Source organism: Trichosurus vulpecula, chromosome 3, assembly GCF_011100635.1.
Source record: "Trichosurus vulpecula isolate mTriVul1 chromosome 3, mTriVul1.pri, whole genome shotgun sequence".
In the NCBI taxonomy this organism is placed as follows: Eukaryota; Metazoa; Chordata; class Mammalia; order Diprotodontia; family Phalangeridae; genus Trichosurus; species Trichosurus vulpecula.
Window position 1 is genome coordinate 358,077,835 of NC_050575.1, and position 6,627 is coordinate 358,084,461.

Consider the following 6,627-nt stretch of genomic DNA (forward strand, 5'->3'; position numbering starts at 1 on the left):
TGTTCTCAAGAAGGTTACATTCTATCTGGGGAGACAACATAAACATATGTAGGCATATTCAAAATAGAGAATAGGTAAAAGGTGACTTGAGTAGGGAGGAAAATAGCAGCTGCAAAAATCTGGAAAGGCTTTATGTCATTTGAGCTGAGACTTGAAATGAATCAGGGCTTCTAAGACATAGAGGAGGAGGAGCTGCATTTCAGATGTAGGGGATGGCTGGTATAAAGACATGGAGACAAAAAATAGAATCTCATATATAAGGAGGAGCAAAGCCATATTGACTAAACTGTGGAAACCATGAGGGGAGTAATATGTAATTAGACTGGAAAGGTAGGTTGGAGCCTTTTTGTGAAAAGCTTCAAAAGTCCAAAAGAAGAGAATTTATTTGTTCCTGGAGATAATAAGGAACTTTTGGAGTTTATTATGTAGGGGAGTGACATTTGGTGTTACATTTGGTGGCTGTGTGGAGAAGGATATACAGGATTGGGGTCAGACTTGAAGCAGGGAGATCAATTAGAAGACCATGGAAATAGTGCATGAGAGAAGTAGTGAGGCCATTAACTAGAGTGGTAGTTGTATGAGTAGAGAAAAAAGGATGGATGGGAGAAATGTTGTAGAAATAACAAAATTTGGCACCTGACTGGAAATTCAGAATGAGGAAGAGTGAGGAGTGAGTGATGACACTGCGATTGCGAACTTAGATGATTACAAGGATTGTTATGCCTTCAACACTAGTAGGGAAGTCAGAAGAAGGGGGAGTTTAGGGGAAATATTCTGAGCTTGGGGTACCTACAAGACATCCAGTTGAAAACGTCTAGTAGGCAGTTGGTGATGTGGAGGAAGAGACAAGGGAGAGAGAGAATAGAACTAGATATGTAGATAAGGGAATTGACTGCACAGAGACAATAATTAAGCCCAAGAAAACTGATGAGATCATTAAGTGAAAAAGGTTTAGAGATAAGAGAAGAAGGTTTAGGTGGGCATGATATGGATGAGGATGCAGAAATGGAGACTAAGAAGGATTAGTCAAACAGGTGAGAGGAGAGCCAAGGGACTGCAGAGTCATCAAAACCCAGAAAGAAGATAGTACCCAGGAGGAAAAGGTGGCCAACAGTGTCAAATACTGTAGAGAGGACAAGAAGAATGAAGATATAGAAAAAGTCATTAGAAAACAAGCTGAGAGTAAGGATTGTTTCTTTTTTTTTTGTATTTGTACCCCCAGGGCCTAGAAAGTGTTTGGTATATAGTTGTTGCTGCTGCTGTTTATCCTTCGTTCCTGAAGAAGACCATGGCATCAGGGAGGTGATACCATGACATATAAGTGAATTGGATTTAAGTGAGGCAGTACTGTGCAAAGTCACCAGCCTCACTTTCTCCTCCAGAGCCATCTGGGTCCAGTGGCCTGATATTGATCAGGACAACCGGAGATGGCCGAGGATTCGGTACATAGTAGGTGCTGAATAGATGCTTGATTGATCTCTTTAGGATCAATCTCTCAAAATACTCAAATTCATGCTCCCTCCAGCATCAATTTCCTCTGTAATTACTCAGTTTGATCCCAGTGTTCATCCCATTTGGTCTTCTTTAGTGCCATTTCTTCTTATTCCTATAGAACATTGAAAACTGAGATTTTAAGGTCTATGATGTTAATGTCAAAGACATGATGTCTCTCTTAATGCCTCCCTTAATTCCTCCCTTAATGAAGTCTAAGTCACGTTAGGTCTCATTTGGCTACCATGTTGTACTATTGACACCTGTTGAATTTGCAGTCCATCAAAACCCCCAGATTTCCCTCCCATATACATTTAGCAATGTCTGTTTTCTTCAAAATGTATTGAGGATTGAGTAAAGAAACAATTTCAGAAAAGATTAAGAATCACTTTCCAATATATTGATTGTACAGTTTTCCAGCATAATCCCTGCCAACTCCAAGACTTTAATATATTTCAAAAGATCGATAATTTCATGTGTATCAGTATTCCATCAATGCAGATCGTAGCCCCTTCTCATCTTGCTAAAACAGTCTTCATGAGTTGCTATGGTCTCCTATCAAATTCGTTACTTAGTGGCCAACTTCCTGATAATGACCCTCTCCAAACATTGTCCCATCCTGGGAGATCAGACACATAATCCATCTCTGGGTCTGCCTTCTAAAGTTTTCTAGGTTGGTATGCTCTACTGGCATAGGCTTTGAGAACTGAGGGGTCACTTTCGCGACAAGATAAAGCATCAGAGGGAACTTTAGTGGAGGAATCTTTAAAAAAAACCCAACAACAAACAAAAAAATCAATCTTCCTTTGCTCTGAAATGTTGGGGCAATTGTCTCTGTTCCTTGCCTTTTTGGTCAACCTTTTGTTAAGTACACAGAGAACTAAAATATGGTTGTGTCAGCAGGTTTATTTCCCAGATTCACACTTGAAGTGTGCAGTCAGTAGAGTCACTCCTGCCCTAGCTTACCCTTATCTCTGCCTTTCTCTGCTCCTCTCAATCAATCAATAAATATTTGCTACATACTAACTATGTACCAAGCAATGTGCAGGATCTGGAAATACAAAGATAAAAATGAAACAGTCCCTGTCTTCAAGGAGTTGCTATTCTACCTGGGGAGGCAACCCAAACACACACACACACACACACACACACACACACACACACACACACACAGAGGGGGGGGGGAGAGAGAGAGAGAGAGAGAGAGAGAGAGAGAGAGAGACAGAGAGAGAGAGAGAGAGAGAGAGAGAACTTAAACTTTTGGAGGCTGGAACTAGCAGCTTGGAGTTGTAGGAAAGGTCTTATGTAGAAGGTGGCAATTGGCCAGAGCTTTGAAGGAAAAATAAGGGATTCTATTATAAGAGGCAAAGATAAGGAAAGAACATACCCCCACAAAACTAGGTCTGGTTATTGGTGGGAGTCAGAAATGGGAAGTAGTGGATAGATTGTAGGAACATAGAGTTAGGAGGGGCCTCAAAGTTTAATTTCTTTATTTTACAAATGAGGAAATGAAGCTCTAGGATGAACATCGGAGGCAGAATTAAAACCCACCTCCTCTAACTCCAGACTCCAGAACCAGGGTTTATACCATTCTACTACATGTTGACCAGTTTCCTACTACAGTTAAATGGGAAGATATGTTCTTGCTAAGAAACTGATAATCCTGGTGCTGTGTGTTTCTGAAAACCCTGAGATGCAGTTTAACATGATTGTGAGTTCTTTGCAATGGTGAGTAAGATTAACTAGTTTCTTTACATTGCTCATGGGCAGCTCCTCAAAATCTGTTGTTTACTAGCAGTTTGCTTACATTTTAAATCTTAAAACACTCTTCTGTTGGAACAACATATAGTACAAAGCCAGTATCTCAAGCCCTGTCCTATTTCCTCCCTGGCTGCTCACTGCCAGCTGTGAAGGAGCGGATTTCCTGAGTGGCTGAGTAATAGACTATTTATGCTCCTTACTCTCTTGCTACCTTTGTATCTTTCCACAGACAGGCGCTTGTTTGGAGGGTGGTGGTGGGTGGGTGGGTGGCAGAGGAGATGGCGAATCTCTATAAAATTAAACATCAGAAGTCATTCTAATTCCACACTAAGTATAAACAGTTGAGAACCAAAAAGTCAGGAAATGCTTGAGTAAAAGTTTTAACACATAAATTCCTTCACATTTTTAATCTCATTCAGGTTCCTTTGTTTTCTGCTTATCATATTCAAGTGAATCATATATACACTTATGAAGAGATTACATTTAATAAAATAATTCAAATTCATTTCCAATTTCAACTAACATTTATTAAGGACCTATTATGTGCAAGGCACTGTGCCAAGAATTAAGGATACAACAAAGACCAACCAGAAATAAGCTCTGAGAAGACTTGTATGAGCTGATGCAGAGTGAAATGAGCAGAACCCAGAAAACCATTTATACCAAGAGGATAATTTGCGCAATAACAACAACTTTGCTAAGAAAAATGACTTTGAAAGACTTTGGAATTCTTAGCAAAGTGATGGTAAACTACTATGCCAGAGGGCCTATTGATGAAGCAGTCTGCTCATCTCTTGATTGAGATTTGGACTTAAGACATAAAATAATATTTAATTTTGGACATGGCCAATGCTATTCATATTGCATATGAGACTTTGTTTTCTTTTTTTCAAGATAGGAAGTGGGAGGGAGAAGTAGGGTGAGGTATAAGGCAGACAAAAAAGAAAGAAAAGAGGTCCATTGATGAGTTTTTCAGGGCACAGAAAAAAACCAAAACAAAGAAAGAACCACAAACAAGTAGGATGGTGTTGACTGTTGTACATTGAGTATGTTATATATTTCAAAAGAAAAACAAGTTCTACATAATAAAGATGCACACTTCTATGTACAATCCTCTTTGTTCTAGTAAGCGCATGAAAATATTCATCTGATTTGGTGTTTAACTTCAGAATAAAAAAGTTTTTTAAGTGGTAAAAATTGCCTCTCTAGTTGAATTCTGAGACCAAATGCCCCTCAGGCCCCTTGCTTATTATTATTATTAGCTCTCCTTCCACCCACTCTCAATCAAAAGTCTCATAAAGCATTTATTTGTCTTTTATACCTTTGTGTGAATAAAGTATGTTTTCTTTCCTGGGAGTATTTGTCTTTTAAAGCTCACCTCTAATTGTGGAAAATAAAGGTTCTATTCCCTATTAAAGGGCTTTTAAGGTTCAACCAAAGAAGTAGGATAGCTAATAGGGGAAAAGAGATATCAGTGTCACTGATTACACCACACTGGTGTTACTCCACATGTAAAGCTGGTACTGCTAATAATTTCCATGAAGAAAGGTCCTGGGCAAAAATCTGCTTTAGGTGAAATTTTCCTTGGCACCTTACCCTCCCTCCTCACCTTTTTAAGCACTTTCTTTCCCCTTAACAACTCATAAGCATCTACCCCGAGTACCATTTCTTCAAGACTTAATAGATCAATGTTAGTAAAACTTTTCATTAAAAGCTAATAAGATTTGAAGTGTCTCAGAGCAGTTATTTGCATTTTCATAGAATCATGGAATCAGTCGGACACTCTTAAGGTTAAAATAAACTTTAGAGACAAGACTCTCTAATTCAACTCCTCCATCCTGCAGATGAGGAAGTAAAGGAGAGGGGTACAGGGACTTTCTAAGGTTATACAATTAATTAGTGACTAGACCCCAGGTCTGGATTTCTAGTGTGGTGCTCTTTCCAATACTCCTGGATTATCTCAGACTTGGAAAGGAACCTCAAAAGATCATGTGGCAACACATTATCATGTTCATCTTAGTTTTATTTTGAAACAATATTCTTCTACTAAAAGTCCTGTTCCAAGGCCTCATCATGTTGTGAATAGTCCTTTGGGCATTTCAACTGAAAACCCAGAAAAGAAAGTATCTTACCACTGAAGTCCTTGTCACTGTCAAATGGTTCAATTGATATAGTTTTATCACCCAGTCAATGTCAATAAACATTAAGTGCCTACTATATACCAGGCACTGAAGGAATAAAAAGAGGTGAAAGGCATTCCTTGTTCTCAAGGAGCTCACAATCTAATGGGGAAAGATAACAATAAAAAGAAGCAGGAAAAGGGGTGGTAGCTGGAGTGCAGGGGGTTAGGTGGGGATAAGAAAGTCCTGAAGCTGGCTAGAAAATGATGACATGGCTGCCCTGGGCCCCCTCCTTAAATGGTAGGAACTCTCCATGTTCATCCTACACCAGGGGTAGGGAACTTTCTGCCTCAAGGCCACATGTGACCCTCTAGGTCCTTGAGTGTGGCCCTTTGACTGAATCCAAACTTCATGAGTTCCCCACCCCTATCCTGTACCATCCCCAATCAGAGGGAGGGAGGGGCCTCAGGGGCAAGGAGTACTGAGGAGGTGTGAGTTTCCGAGCTGAGGTCCTCTTTCAGGGTGATGTATAGTAGAGTGTATAGTACAGAGCATGGTGGAGAGAAATGGAAATGACATTAAAGAAAATTCATTAAATCAGTGCTGTACATATCAAACTAGCAAAGACTTATTTTACAGAGTTAGAGAAGATGCTAACAAAATTCATCTGGAAGAAGAAAAAAGTCAGGAAATATCAAAGAACTCAAGGGAAAAAAAAAACATGAAGGAAAGAGGCCTAGCAGTAGTGGATTCGAATTATATTACAAAGTTCTAATCATCAAAAAAAATCTCCACTGGCTAAGAAATAGAGTAGTGGATCAGTGGAATAGATTGGGTACATGGTACAATGAAGTCAATGACCACAGTAATCTCATGTTTGATGAACCCAAAGATCCAAGCTGCTAGGGCAAGAACTCATTATTCAACAAAAACTGCTGGGAAAACTAGAAAGCAGTCTGGCAGATTCTAGACATAGGTCAACATCTCATATCATATACCAAAATAAGGTCAAAATAAGTACACAAAGGGTAATATCATGAGCAAATTAGGGGAGCACAGAATAGTTTGCCTGTCAGATCTTTGGGTAAGGGAAGACTTTATGACCAAACAAAAGATAGAGAGGATCATGGGAGGTAAAATGGATAATTTTGATGATATTAAATTAAAAAGCTTTAGCACAAACAAAACCAATGCAGCCAAAATTAGAAGTAAAGCAGGAAACTGGGAAGGAAATTTTATAAGTTTCTCTGATAGA